General features: G+C 39.8%; 1 long non-coding RNA gene across 1 annotated transcript; it reads right to left on the reverse strand.

Moving 5' to 3' along the window:
- Positions 1-8,355: 8,355 nt before the first annotated feature.
- LOC113837991 lies at positions 8,356-11,720 on the reverse strand. Its single transcript, XR_003488573.2, has 3 exons — positions 11,570-11,720; positions 8,730-8,891; positions 8,356-8,614 (listed from the first exon to the last, which is right to left on the reverse strand). It is a non-coding gene; the product is annotated as an uncharacterized LOC113837991 (long non-coding RNA).
- Between the last annotated feature and the right edge of the window lie 2,524 nt (positions 11,721-14,244).

Consider the following 14,244-nt stretch of genomic DNA (forward strand, 5'->3'; position numbering starts at 1 on the left):
GGTTCTGCAATTTGTGTTTTTTTTTAATTCTAATTTTAAGCCATGATTGTCTGATAAGATACAGTGAGTTATTCCATTTTTTGTTTAACCTGTTGAGCTTTGCTTTGTCGCCAAGTATGTGGTCCATTTTAGAAAAGATGCCAAGTGGTGCTGAAAAGAAGGTATATTCTTTGTGTTTGGATGGAATGTTCTATAGCTATCTGTTGAACAAAATGGGCAATAATTTCTGTTAATTCTTTTGATTCTTTGTTAAGTATCTATGTGGTAGTCCTGCCCAGTGGTTTAATCGAGGTGTTTAAGTCTGCCACTTTAAGTGTCTGGGGTTTACTATGTGATTAGAGTTTTAACAATGATTATTTTTCAAATGTGGGTACCTTTGCGTTTTGGGCATAGATGTTCATAATAGAGACTGCATCCTGATGGATTTTTCCTGTGATGAATATCAAATGACCTTCTTCATCTCTTTTGTATTTTTTGTTTTTGCTTGCATCTGTAGTTGCTGATCATTTACTCATGTTTTCTATTTCCAGCATTCCCTCAGTTTGTGTTTTCCTTAATTTCTCTATATCAATTATGAGGTCTTAAATTGTTTGAATTACTTTCCTTCAGCAGTTCGATCATTTTTTCTTTGCATTCCTTGCTTTCTTTAAGAGATTTGTTGATTTTTTGCAGTTTTAGTTTGTTTTTTCTTCCATTTACTTAAGGGATCTTCTTTCAGGGTCTCTATTATTTCCATGAGGTTGTTTGTGAGGTCATTCACCCCTGTTTTATCTTTTTTGGGATGTTCAGGGATTGCTGGTATAGATTCCCTAGAATTTCATTATATCATATAAGTCTTTCTGTTGCTGGATGTGTTCTTATACTGTTTCCTTCCCATCCCTTCTTCTAGTGGATTTTGAAGGGTTCTCTTCCTATCCTGTTGGGTATGAGTTCTAGGTTCTATCCTTCCCACCCCCTTTCTCCCATTGTGTGGAGTAGAAAGACCACAATGGTGGCCCATGAAGCTGGATGCTTTGTACAGCCTCCAGGTCCTTATCGGGGATTCATTGGCAGGAACGGTCTAGTGGTAGAATGTCACTGAGTGCAAAGTGGGCAAGGTGGGCTAGAACAGTCCCTGAGACTTACATCTCTACCAGATGGTGGGAGGGCAAGCCTGGAATCCATTTTATGGAATCTTAATACATATTTGATACTTCATGTCTCTGAGAGTTAACTTTTTTCTTATAGAAAGAAGGACAAAGCCTTCCTTCAGCATCTCAGTTTGTAGAACTACCTTGGTTTTCCTGAGAAGCTATATGTTGCAAAGGAGATATGCTATGATCAGCCCAGAAATTTTACATGCATTTCCCTTCAAAGTTCTTATGATTACAAGCATTTATGGAAGAAAAATATGGATAGAATAAAATGAGTTTATTTTTGCAATCCTGAAAACTCTTTCTGAGATAGACAAATCGTCTCCACATCTTGTCTTGGCATACATTACATTTGGTTACTTTCCATAGGAATAGTATATGTGTTTTCATCATTGTTATTGTTAGATCCTTCTGATTCAACCTTTGAACAATGATTCTCTACCTTATTAAGGCTGCACACCATTGATACAATTCTTCATGTTGTGCTAGCACCCAAACATATTTTTTTTTTGTTGAATCATCATAACTCTTATCTTGATACCTTTTAAATTGTAACATAATTACCTTATTTACAAGATATCTGATCTATGACTATTTTGTCAGGTCAAGCTGACAAGCTGACAAGCCAGCAAAGTTGACCATAGCATCTAGAGAACCATCACATTAAATATAGGATTAAATACTTGGGGGATATGTGCGTCATAAAGTAAATCTTTATTTATCTTTGAGTGTGTTTGATAAGTTTTGTTGTCTTTAGAACACTACTCATGTAGACAAGTGTGGCCTTGAATGAACTGGGTATCAGAGAATGACTGAACTTCTGAATCTGCTGCCCTCACACCCAGGTGAAGTCATTGTAGAACTGGAAGATGCACTCAGGGAATCTCATTCTTATCAGCTTCATTCTGCCCTCTCACACTCAAATGTACAGGTCTTGACCCCCAACATTATGATAGGACCTTATTTAGAAGCATAAGGAATATTGTGGTTCTTATCCCGAATTCTGTAATCCTATAAAGGCTAGAATCTCTGAAGATTAAAAAGAGTAAACTATCCTCTCAGCCACAATCTAGGAATCTTAAATGTTAATATCTGGAGAGCCTGAATCCACAAAATATAATATCAATAGGAAAAAAAAAGACTGGAGAACAGTCCATAGGAAGAGAGATAAGAAAGCCAAATTCTGGGGAAGGGATCATCCATAAGTTGTGCCCACAAAAAACTTCAATGTGAAAATGCAGAACTTCTGTTGATATCCATTCTATTTAATAGAATTCTGAACAGTATCTAGCCCTAGTACATAATTGGACTTTGGGATCCCATTCCTCGGGAGGTGCTCTCTCTCGGGCTATGCAGCCCACAAATAATATGATATTCTAAGGCAGATTCCTGTCTACTCATATGAAACACATTAGTGAAAATTAAGCAGTAAGCACCTATATGATGGAACATGACTGAGAAGGCAATGTCCTTAAATACAAGCCTAAGATATGGGTTTGAAACAACAGCATGTTAGCAAAGTCACTGGAATCGGCAGGTCAATGTCAGTAACAACTGCAAAGAATGAAGCAGGAGACTAGAGAATGTTTAGAATCTGTGGGGTCTGACAGATTGGTATATAAAGCCAATTTTTCAATGTAAAACTCAAGAAGTGATAACTAAGTCCTGTATTGTCTACTCGATATATGAATCTGAGGCAAAAGCCAAAAATTCAGAAAATCACTCATACACACACAGGATATGAAAATATTACTAAAGAGGCCTGTTCTTTTTTGTTCAACATTTTTTTTTTACTTTATGGAATTGAATTACCAACAAGATTGAATTACATGAAAATCCCAGTTCCCTTCTCCCTCCATTCTTACCACCCCCCAACTAAAACCCTACCTATCACATATCCTTTCTACTAATCTACACCTGAGTCAAACTTTCTGCTCCCTCATGACCTCTGCATTCTTCCTTTTCTTCCTTTCTCATTCTCGAAGCTCCCTCCCCCTAAAGAGGCCTCTTCATTGCATTTCCATTTACTTATTTCATACACACCAGACAAAAATAGTCTAATACATTTTCATTAGAAACAGAGTAGTGATGAACAAATGACACATCTTTACAGGCACATGACAATGGAATGTGACAGCAGATGGAGCAATCCTGAAGGGACATGTCACATACACAATGGCTTCTTGCTGCTAAGAGGCTACATGTTTCATCCTGTGCAGAAAGGACACTAAGCATGTAGTTCACCCACCCTGTGCCAAGGAAGGTACACGGTTCATTCTGATTCATGGCAATTCCTCCTGTGCCCGTGGTATGTGGAAGATTGTTGGAAGCTTTGATTAAACAGGAAGCAGGTGTAAAGCTTCTATCCTGTGAGAAACGTTTCATGAGCTAGCAGATTATTTTTATGTCTGAAAGGCCGTCCACATATATGACATGTGTAAGGCATCTTTTGCTTGTGTATGAAAAAATTTCATGCCTAGAGGCAGAGGCAAGCTTATATAAGTGACTGGAACACTAGCTGGTCTACAGAGGGAGTTCGTGGATATCTGGGGCTGTTACACAAAGACAGTATGTCTTGAAAAACAAAAAACAACATAACCAAACAAAAGCCTGATTTATCTGCACTGATACTAATTACATTTGATGATAATCTGAATTTTAATGAAATAAAGCAATTTTGGTCAGAAGAATTATTCCAATGAATATATTTGTTTTCATGAGTATAATAAACCTACTACTGGCCTGGTGTGTTGGCTCGGGCCTTTAATGCCAGCACTGGGGTTCCAGAGTCACAGGAATCTTAGTGAGTTCCAGGCCAGTCTGGTTTACAAGGAGAGATCCAGTACAGGCAAAACTGTTACACAGCAGAAACCATGTCTGGAGAAACAAAACAAAACAAAATTAAAAAAAAAATATGAAAATAAAACATACCTATGTGTGTACCAGTATTTACTTCTTTTCTGAGAATTGCATGGGTTACAATTCAGGGTAGCCCTGGAATGGTTGCAAAAAGCCAGTGAGTTTTAATCCCTTGCACACACCTTAAATTCCAACACTAAGTAAACACAGGCTGGTGGATCTCTGATTTGACTCCAGTCTGAGCCACAGAGACCCAAAGTCTCTCAAAACAACACTGATTAGGAAAGGAAACAAAAGGAATGATTGAAGTAGTACTGTAGCCTTACAAACCCAGAAGTAACAAGCAGAAGCACAGGATTTGAGTGTAAGGTCATCCACAATTAGCAATTTTGGGAAAAGACTTAGCTACAGTAAGACATGTTGCAACAACAAAAACAAAGATAAAAACAAATAAGCAAAGTGAAATAAAAGTAAAGAAGGACAAAGAAGAGAAAATCAAAACACCCTTTACTTTTGGCCACACAGCTTTAATTCCTACCCAAATCACGGTCTTCATATTATGTCTATAAAACTCATGTTTTCACAAAAGAAAATACACGCTGCATTCTCTGCCAACAGAGACAGCCTGCTTCAGCCTCTGCCTTTTATATTTTATACATGAGACACCTCCTGGGTGCCTCCTCTCCTTTGTCTTATTCTAGTGTCAATGGATTACAACATTGAAGATAACTGATTTGTCCTCTCTTAGCAGATATCAATCATAAGTAGCTCCTTGATCAAAGGTGGAAATTTACCAATTTTGATCAAAAGTACATTGAAGATGCAAGGAAGAAGGAAACAATGAACACGCAGAAGAAGGAAAGAGTGAGGAAATGAAGAAAAGATAATATTTTACTGCTGTAGGTTATTAATGATTACATTTGGGATCTTATAGAACTAATTAGATTTTCACAGGAAGGAATAAATTCCATTCTCTCACCAGTCATAAAGACTCTGCAGTTCTTCGTAAAATTATATTCAAGTCTCATTTCTAATCATAGAAATAAAGTCAACTCACCCTACCAATCTAAGGTTCAGGTTTATAATTGTCCACATCATTTTTTTCTCTGATTTTACCTCTTCTTCAGCCAGTTAATACCTCTAGCTCAAGCTCATGCTGGAAGGGATAACTCCTCTATGGAAGGTGATTTTTGAGGACAGGTCTGTCATTCCTCTATCACTGAGAGCCACAGAATGGAGCCACCTGGCCAAACCCACAGATGTGGGATTCCTGAATCTGTTTCTCACTCACTGTACAAGGAGGGTATTGACAATCATTATAGGCACAGGAATTGTCTTCCTCTTTCAATTTGGATATACTACAGGGTGACATCCAGGACAGGGTTTTTGGAAGAAGCTAGATATGAAGTCAGTATAAATTATGTTTCCTTTGTTTGCTGGATGTCTCTTCAGCATTGCGTCACCAGCCCTATACTTCCAAAGCAGGTTGTCCAGGCTACTGTCCAAAGTCCCTGCATTGAGATGTACCACATGAAACTGGGAGCCCCCAGTAGGCATGGCTACAGCTTCCCACACCACCAGCCAGCATGGACGCCAACAAGGCGTCTGATAAGATAAGTCTTATAAAATAAATAGGTTTATGATAATTAAGAATGAACTAACAGATGAGGAATCCTAGTCATTGGCCAAGCAGCGTTGAACCTAATACAAGTTTCTGTGTATTCATTTGGGCCCTAACTCGGGCAGGTGGCTTGCATAAAGCTCACACATGGTGGTGGGGCTCGGCGGCGGCTTTTGGTGGAAAGATTTTTTGTAACAGAATGGTGTCAGTGAGCAGGATGACCCCAAGCCCCAAGGATTCCAGAGAAAGAGGGAAACCTGCAGCCCACCCCAGCCTGCCTTATTGGGCTGCTGATAGGCTTCCATATGCTTGCTCCATCCTGGCACTCTTGGGCAATGCACTCGACACTTCTGAGATGATAAAGACAGATCCAGATAAAGAAAACCCTCTAAAGGTTTACACTACATTTAAAAATATATGTAGGCTTGTGAGAAAAAAAGTAACAGGAGGAAATAGAGCAACCAGTTGTGGTGGCGAACACTGGTAGGATTTGCTGAAGGAAGCAGAGGGAGGTAGATTTCCACAGAGAAACCCTGTCTCAGAAAAGAAGAAACAAAAGGTAGTAAAAGTAGAATAGTAAAAAAGCCACCTAGAGATGAAAAATACACAGAGAATCTGGATGCTAAATGCCATACAGTTGTCTTTAAATTGTTTGATTGCTGAGCAAAGAATTACTTCTATAAATTACAGAAAGACATTAAGGGAATTTAAATTTCTTTTTAAAACCGTTTCTTTAACTGTTTATGTTTTTTTAAATGTCTTTTTATTAATGTTTGTACTTAAAGAGCTTCAATTTAGAATCATTTGTAAGAAAAGCCTGACAATGCAAAGTTCTTGTTTTATAAAAGATGCTAACCTACTATAAGATATTACTGTTTATGTTTTCAGAAGTTAAGTTTAGGGCGTTGGTGGCACATGCCAATAATTCCACCACTCTGAGACAGAGGTGGGTGGATCTCTGTGAGTTCAAGACCAGTCTGGTCAGCAGAGCAAATTCCAGGACAGGCTCCAAAGCCACAGAAAAATCCTGTCTCAGAAAGAAGTTAAGTTTAAACAAGCAGCTAAAATGTGTACATGTAGCTACTGCTTAAGGAATATAAGGTAACTCTATGCAGTTTTAAATTCAGCTGTGCTAAGTTTCAAATATTTTATTAAGTTGAAACCAGTTACAATCAGGCTAAAAATTAATTAGAGAAATAAGACCATACCTAGCCACCTGTGTGCTTAGGGCAAGTAACTAAAACAGGCAGACAGACCTCTCTGCAGCCCCTTCAAGTGGTCTTTTCTAGCCATCTGCCATGGCAGGTGGGTGAAAGACCCAAGTTAATATGGGGTTAGTTCGTTAAACAACAATAAAGCCTCATGTGGTTTGCGGCAAAAGAAAGAAAGAAAGAAAGAAAGAAAGAAAGAAAGAAAGAAAGAAAGAAAGAAAAAGAAAGAAAGAAAGAAAAACTGCTATGGCTGCCACCATGCAGAGGCATGGTGGCCATCCTGTTGCCACATTGTCCAATTTCTTAGAGAGGTAGGCTATCGGGCTTCTCCAAGGACCTAGCCCCTGTGTCAGGACTCCTTTGGCAATGCCCCTGTGCTCATCAACAAATAGGTCACATGGTTTGGTCACATCTGGGAGTCCCAGCCCTGGGACAGGTAACAGGGCTTTCTTGATTTGGTCAAATGCTTTTTGTTATTCTTACCCCCATCTGAATTCAGCCCCTTGTCTGGTTAGAGGATACAGAGGGGCAGCCATTTGGGAAGATGGTAATGACTGATGGAGATGGCAATGATGATTTTAGTGATGATGTAGACCATAATAAAGATCAGGGTGGTGATGATGATTATTGTGATGATGTTAATGAGGATGGTTGTGATGGTTATTGAGATAATTAAGATGTTGATGATGATTATGATGGGGATTATGATGATGATGGTGGTGATGATGGTTATTGTGTTGATGGTGATGATGATGATGGTGGTGGTGGTGGTGATGATAATAAATGGAGACACCGGAGCTCTGCTAGGGTCACCTGAATTATACTACTAGTCTGAATGACAATGTCTTGGATAGAGGGACCATATGCTGTATGACAAGATCCTCCAAGGACCTAACTATTAATGTATTTGTTCCCTGTACCTGCCTGGAATCCCCAAAGGTGGGTGTTTACTCCAGGCACGGCCCCTCCATGCTTGATGAGCCTCTGGACAGGATAGTCAATTCTGGGTCTACCCAGTACCCCTATCATGAAACTACATCAAGAGGCCATGTGAGCCTGGCAGTTTCTGGGGCTGATGGAAGAAGAGGTGCTGCCAAGAACTTGACCCTGAGGGCCGTAAAGTCAGGATCATGTCCTTGTAAATACAGTCTGTCTGTGGCTGCAGGGAAGACAGCTATTACCTGTATCCATCAAGGAGTTTTGTTTTACTTCAACAACCAGTGTGCCAGCAGGGCTAGAGAAGCAAGGGCTGGACCAGCCAGATCCCCCAGGCAGCTGCCACCCTAACCTTTGAGACCAAGAGTTTTTCTTGTTCTCACCACTCCTATTGTATTTGCCTTAAACATGGAGAGAATCTAGTATTTGCACTTAGCAAAATATTTCAAAGTTAAAATCATGATCTCATTTTGTACTAAAGAAAAAAGTGTAGTAGACGATTAAGTGTTTTTCTTTTAACTTTTGGTAGTAAAAATATAGAAGCAAAGTCTGTTGAAATTACTGTGTAAAAAGATTGAATCACACGGGGGGGGGGTGCCTAGGCCCTATGCTAAAGGATACAATAGACTCTGATGACACCCTGTGGAAGGCCTCACAATCCAGGGGGAGCAGAAAGGATATGTGATAGATAGGGTTTTATTTGGGGGGAGGAGGATGGGAGGGAAAAGGGAACTGGGATTGTCATGTAAAACAATCTTGTTTCTAATTCAAATTAAAAAATCTGAAAAAAAAAGACTTAGCCCAAATAATATTTCTTCATTAAAGAGCCTTTGGAGTATTGTCTTCATCCTGTTCTGGAAAAAAAAAAAAGATTGAATCACATGTAACTTGAATTTCACTTCTGTGTTTTTGAATCATAAATACAGATTATTTAGTCTAACATTTCAGAAAATTCCTGGTCATGCTTACCTGGTTGACTTCAAAGTCACTCTGTAACCAGACTGTCCTTAATTTTAAAGTGTTCTTAATATAGCTTTCCAAGTGGCTGGGGTTACAGGTCTGTGCCCCATGTTTTGCTATTATGTGCCCTCTGGTAATAAGACTGTATGACAGTTCTTCTCCTTTGAACATCTAGAAACTCAGAAGAAATTTTGTGAGTTGTTGCTGGATGATTATTTTCCCTTTTGAGACAGGGTCTCCTGTAGTCCAGGCAGGAATTGGAGCTACTATGTAGTTAGTGTAGGCTGACTTTTCCCTTCTGATCCTTCTTTCTCCACCCCAAGAGCAAACAGGCCTGCTGACCCAACTTGGAATGGAAAAGCAATAAATGGTCCTGACTTCCATAACCCTTTATCAAACTGTCATTTAATTATAAGACTACTAAATTAGACAACTTATCAAGCTCCAAATGATTCTACAGTTAGCACTAAGTGGCCCAGGACAATATTCTCGGTTTCTATTGTATACATAATCCTGTCACTCCATATTAATTTGCACACAGTGATTAAACATTGTGGGGTCCAGATTACACTCAACTTTAATGCTAGCACTCAGGAAGGTAAGGAATGTTTTGAGATAAAGGACTACCTAGGAGCAGTCAAAAGTTGGTGGAGCATTTGTGTTTAAGAAGATATTTAAGCTCCCTCTGACCTCTGTCCTCTCCTTGAGGTGATTCTGGGCCTTCCTGTGGACCCCAACTCCCCCTATCACTCACTCCCCACTTCTTCCTGGGCCTGCAGCACAAGTAGAGTCGCTACACTGAACCTCCTAGAATAGAAGGTAGGTGGTATCCTTAAACGAATTACTATGGGAGACTTCTTCCTGAACATAATACCAGTAGCACAGACATTGAGAATGACAATTAATAAATGGAACCTCCTGAAGCTCAGAAGCATCTGTAAAACAAAGGAAACAGTCAGCAAGACCAAATGACAGCCCACAGAATGGAAAAAGATATTCACCAAACCCACATCTGACAGAGGGCTGATTTCCAAAATATACAATGAACTCAAGAAGCTAGCCACCAAAACACTAAACAATGCAATTAAAAATTAGAGTGCAAATCTAAATAGAGAATTCTCAACAAAGGAATCTAAAATGGCTGAAAGACGCTTAAGACAATGCTCAACATTCTTAGCCATCAGAGAAATGACACTCAAAACATCTCTTACTACTGTCAGAATGGCTAAAATCAAAAAGACCAATGATAGTCTATGCTGGAGAGGATGTAGAGAAAGAGGAACACTCGTCCATTTCTGGTGGGAGTGCCAACTCATACAACCACTTTGGAAATCATTATGGTAGTTTCTCAGGAAAATGGGAATCAGTCTACCTTAAGATCCAGCAATTCCTCTCTTGGGCATATACCCAAAGAATGTACATTCATAAATTAAGGACATATGTTCAACTATGTTCATAACAGTATTATTTGTAATAGCCAGAACCTGGAAGCAACCTAGATGCGCCGCAACTGAAGAATGGATAGAGAAAATGTGGTACATTTCCACAATGGAGTACTAGTCAGCAGAAAAAAAAATGGAATCTAGAAATTTGCAGCCAAATGGGTGGCAATAGAAGAAACCATCCTGAGTGAGGTAACCCAGTCCCAGAAAAACATGGTATGTACTCACTCATATATGGATTTTAGACACAGAGCTAAGGATTACCATCCTACAATCTACATCGCCAGAGGAGGTAGGAAACAAAGAGGACCCCAAGATAAGAACTCGTGGTCCCTCGAAGAAGTGTGTGGAGGGGGGACAAGAACTCCTGAGCAAATTGGGAGCATGGGACAGGAGGGGAGAGGAAGAAGGTGGGAAGTGGAGAAAGGCGAAACATGAGGGGGAAGGAGAAAAAGAGTACTGTGTAGGGGAGGAATAGAGAGGGCAAGAAAGGAGATGCCTTGATAGAGGGAGACATTTCAGGTTTGGAGTGATGTCTTGCAGAGGGGAAATGTTAGGGAATCCACAGGGATGACCCCCACTAAGAATATAGGCAGTGGTGGAGAGGCTGCCTTTGATGCCCTTCCCCTATAATGAGAATGATGACTGCTGAAGAGACAAGCTCCCCATTTTGGCAGCCATAACAGCCTAGCACATGCTTGCCTGACCTTTCTTTGGTCACTAGGAGGTCAGATGCTGGCCTCGTGGCAAGGAACCAATCAGAAGTTAGCTAGTGTTGCTATGCTTTATGGCTCTGGGTGTGCTTTACGGACAAGTGCACAGCAATGATGCACAGAGCATCGTAATCACCCTGGGATGGCCTATGTGTCATAACAACCAGCCCACAGTGCAGAAAAAGCAGATATCTGGATATGTATTCAAACAGCAGGAACATATTTATAACTTTGAGTCCTAGGAAAAACTACAGATTTGGGCTATAAGCATGTACATTTTTCTTCTGTCCAGAGAGCCAGGTATGGATTGGACAGAGGTGCCTTTGGCCTGACAAAAAGCCCTTTAAGTTTGTAATTAGATGACACCCAAAATAAACCCAAAACCTTTAGCTTGTGCCCGAAGAGTAGATAGTCACCATTATATCAGCTAACATGCTGACTATAGTCTATAGTGGATCTGACTGTCTGATGCTGTCAATCTGACAACCATTAATATTTCAGAGATCTGAGAAGGGTAGATTTTATCTGAATCTAATAAAAATGACAGATGCCAGTTCATATACAGTTAGCTATACCCAAGTTTCTCCATTACTGCTGGAGGCTGATGTCTCAAAGAACAGCAATCTTCACCAGGCCTATAAGGTGAGAGGTTTTTTTTTTCTCACTGTAGAAGAGGGTCATGGAAAAGACTGACCTTGTTTTGTCTAGGCAAAGGGGGTGAAATCAATTTTCCAGAGTCCAGCAACTTTGTCCACAGTCTTGGCCAGGTCCTGGCGGGCAGCAGGTATCACATCTGAGCATCTCTTTCGCTCACTAGTCCAGGTGCAGGAACTGGGGTGCCTCATAATGTTCTTTGGAGACTTTGGGTCACTGTCAGGATCTGGTAGTCTGTCTGATATTATAAAATTTATAGATATCAATTTAAATGCCATATTCTGCAGGTCTCTGAAGCATTAGTTACTTGCACTAAGCACACAGGTGGCTAGGTGAGGTTTCATTTCTGTAATTAATTTTTAGCCTGACTGTAAATGGTTTTAACTTATTAAAATATTTGAAACTTAGCACAGCTGAATTTAAAACTGCATAGAGTTACCTTATATTCCTTAAGCAGTAGCTACATGTACACATTTTAGCTGCTTTCCTTAAACTTAACTTCTTTCTGAGACAGGATTTTTCTATGGCTTTGGAGTCTATCCTGGAATTTGCTCTGCTGACCAGACTGGCCTTGAACTCACAGAGATCCACCCACCTCTGCCTCTGAGTGGTGGGATTAAAGGCATGTGCCACCAACGCCCTAAATTTAAAGGTGTGTGCCACCAACGCCCTAAACTTAACTTCTGAAAACATAAAATGTAACATCTTATAGTAGATTAGCATCTTTTATAAAACAAGAACTTTACATTGTCAGGCTTTGCTTACAAATGATTCTAAGTTGAAACTCTTTAAGTTCAAACATTAATAAAATGACATTTAAAAAACATAAACATTTGCAAGGCAGAGAAAGGATTATCTAACATTTGGTCTACAAGTAGAGCACCAGGACAGTCAGGACTACTCAGAGAAAGTACTTTGTTAAATTATTGAAATAAAAGCTATCACTAGAGAGAACACTGATCATATTTTTATAACAGTATTTCTCTCTTGTCTCTCTGGGTTATGCCAAGAGCAGATGCATGACCAGTGCTTTCCCAGATAGCAAAGAAGCAGGATAAATGACAAGCTAACACAAAAGGTTTCCAGAGGGGAAGCAGAATAATTATCCAATTAGGACAGAATGAATCAGCTGAAGATCTTGTGAAAAGAACACTCATTTTTGTGGGCTTCAAATTTCACTTTGTGTGAGTCAGGGATCAGAAGTCCATAGAAATCAGACGTCATACAATGAGTAGGAGACCTACCTGGGCTACAGAAACACCATGTCCAACTCTACTCTCTGAAGGAATACAAAACTTTGATCAGAAATTTTGGGAGGAAACAAAAAGAATTGGAAGATCCCAGTTTTAGGGAAGTGACCAAGTTAGTATAGGTTTGCCACCAAATATGGAAACCTAAGTTTGGTTTTCAAGATACACATGATGGGCAGGGCGTTGGTGGCACACACCTTTAATCCCAGAACTCTCCAGGCAGAGACAGGCACCTCTCTGTGAGTTCGAGGCCAGCCTGGCCTCCAGAGCGAGTGCAAGGACAGACTCCAAAACTTATACAGAGAAAACCTGTCTTGAAAAAAAAAAACAAAGCAAAAATGATACCCATGATTGAAGGGAAATACAACATCGACTTGTTGTCATATGACCTCCTTATATGGGTCCTGGAGTGAGTGTGTATCGAATACTTACACAAAATCAAAATATGTAAACTCACACAGTGGAATTCTCTGTGAAGCCCAGGGAATCCGAAAAATTTCTGTAGACCAGGCTAGCCTCAAACTCAAAGAGATACAAATGACTCCCTAGTACTGGATCAACGGTGTGTGACACCACAGCCTGGAGGCTCATTTCTTGGTATCTTTATTGTAAGAATGCGTTTTGAATAAATATATATCTACTTTGTTTATATCACCTTGTATTGGGGATTTATCCAAGGATTTACTAAGAAGATGTGTTTTGAATAAATATGTATCTACTTTGTTTACATCACCTTGTATTGGGGATTTATCCAAGGATTTCCTAAGAAGAAGTACCTGTTCTCATTCAATAAACTTAGCAAACACTGCTTGGATAATTATGTAGTATCTTGACATTGTAGTTAATCTTAATCCTCTGTAGACCTCAAGACAATTTCCTAATCTTGGCCCAGTAAAGGGAGGTATTCTCTCTCACTGGTTTCCCAAACATTCAAAGGTCACATGCACCTTCCACAATGCTGCATGTGAAAGAGGACAAATGCCTTAGAAACAAACCTACATGTCGCAAGTGTGGACTGAAAGCAGGTCATTCTCTCGCAAAAATACAACAATAGCTATTTAATGGTCATTTATTCAGTGCAGGGCAAATCAGTGAAAAGATAAGTCACCATGAGTCCCACACTCTGTAGAGGACTTTCTAGACAACTCTGTGACCTGGGCACCTCCAATAACCTCATCAAAGATAGAGAGATTCTAGGTGACCCAAATTGGATCTGGGTGCTTATGCCCTCCTGGCTGAAAATAGTCAAAGCATGAAAGTTCTAAGGCTGATGAGGCCATTCCCTTACATGAAATGGTGACCAAGCTGCTTGTGGTAGAGCATCCTTTCATCCCAGCACAGATGAGGCAGAAGCAGGTAGATCTTTCGGAGGTTGAAATAATGGAGTCAATATAATGACATACAGGACAGCCATAGCTATGTAGAGCATTCCACTATTAAAACAAACAGAAAGAGAGAGAGAGAC

Source organism: Cricetulus griseus, chromosome 9, assembly GCF_003668045.3.
Source record: "Cricetulus griseus strain 17A/GY chromosome 9, alternate assembly CriGri-PICRH-1.0, whole genome shotgun sequence".
NCBI lineage: Eukaryota > Metazoa > Chordata > Mammalia > Rodentia > Cricetidae > Cricetulus > Cricetulus griseus.